This window comes from Fonticula alba (assembly GCF_000388065.1).
Source record: "Fonticula alba strain ATCC 38817 unplaced genomic scaffold supercont2.1, whole genome shotgun sequence".
NCBI lineage: Eukaryota > Rotosphaerida > Fonticulaceae > Fonticula > Fonticula alba.
The window spans coordinates 3,979,359-3,980,562 of record NW_009242971.1 but is presented as its reverse complement, the minus strand read 5'-3'; positions in this window follow the sequence as shown (position 1 = coordinate 3,980,562).

Sequence of the window (1,204 nt, the reverse complement as noted above, 5' to 3'; positions counted from 1 at the left end):
GGGGGGGGAGGGGAACAGCGGAGCGAGACGCCGAGAGGGAACGCACTTCAGCGACTCGGTGGCCTTCTCGAAGGAGTCCAGACCGAAGTTGGCATCGTTCTTGTCGCTGGAGGAGTTGCCTTTCAGCGCACTAAACATGGCTGCTACGGTGGGGTGGCGTGGTGAAGGGGGAGGGGTGAAGGGGAGGGGGAAGGCAAGGAAAGGGAAAGGAGGGGACGAAGAAGGAGGGGAAAGAAGGAGGTAGACAGAGCGGAGATGGTGAGTGGTAGGTTCGTATGGGAGAGGGTGTCGAAAGCGGCCCGGGGAGCCGAGAAGATGGGGGGTGTCGCAAAAGGCCCGGCCTGGAGGGGGCAAGGGGGAGGGGGGGGGGGGGGTGCCCCGCACAGCCAGGGCCTACGTCGCCCCATGCGGACCGGCCCTCGACAGGCATCGTCGGCGACGCGGCACGAGGCACGGGCAAATGGTCAGCCGCCCTTGCCCGGAGTCATCGCACCCGTCCGAGGACCCGGTGTGTGCCGTCCGCCTGCCCGGGTCGAGGGGGCCAGGGCCGGGCGCGATCCGAGCCCGCCCCCGGCTGTTCGGAAGCCCCGCTCCAGGCAGGCGCTCCTCAGGCCCCCCGCCTCCGTGCACCAGCCGCCTTCCTCTTCGGGCGGGAACCGCCCCCCCCCCGCCGGACCCCCCCCGTGTGCCCCCCCCCCCCCCCCCCCCGCGCGCGCCCCGCCCTTGCCGGGCCGGGCGGGACACGAAAAACACATGTGGTGGGCCTGCTGGCCGCGGAAGGCTGGCATGCCCGCGGAAGGGCACTTCTGGCACCTTCGGAGTTTGATGGGCCTCCTCTCGTCGCGCTTGCCACACGCATGCATGCGTGCGCACGCCTCGGGGCCCCGCGGGCAGCCGGATGCGCGGTGCTCCCCAGGTGACAATGAAGCAGTAGGCCTCGGGACTGCCAACGGCAGACAGCATATGTGCTTGGGCTGACTAGCGCCTGGGGGCATGCTCCGGCGCAATCTTCGCCCGGCCCATGCCCTGACGGCCGAGGCGAGGGGCGACGGTCAGCGCGGCCCCGGCCATCTTTTCGGCCGGCAGGCGGCCAGCCACAGGCCCCCGCCTGTGGGATACACACACCCACACCCACAGCTACCGCTGCCCCTTTTGCTATCTCTCCCCTCCCCTGTCCGCACACGCCTACGTCGCTGCCGCCCCC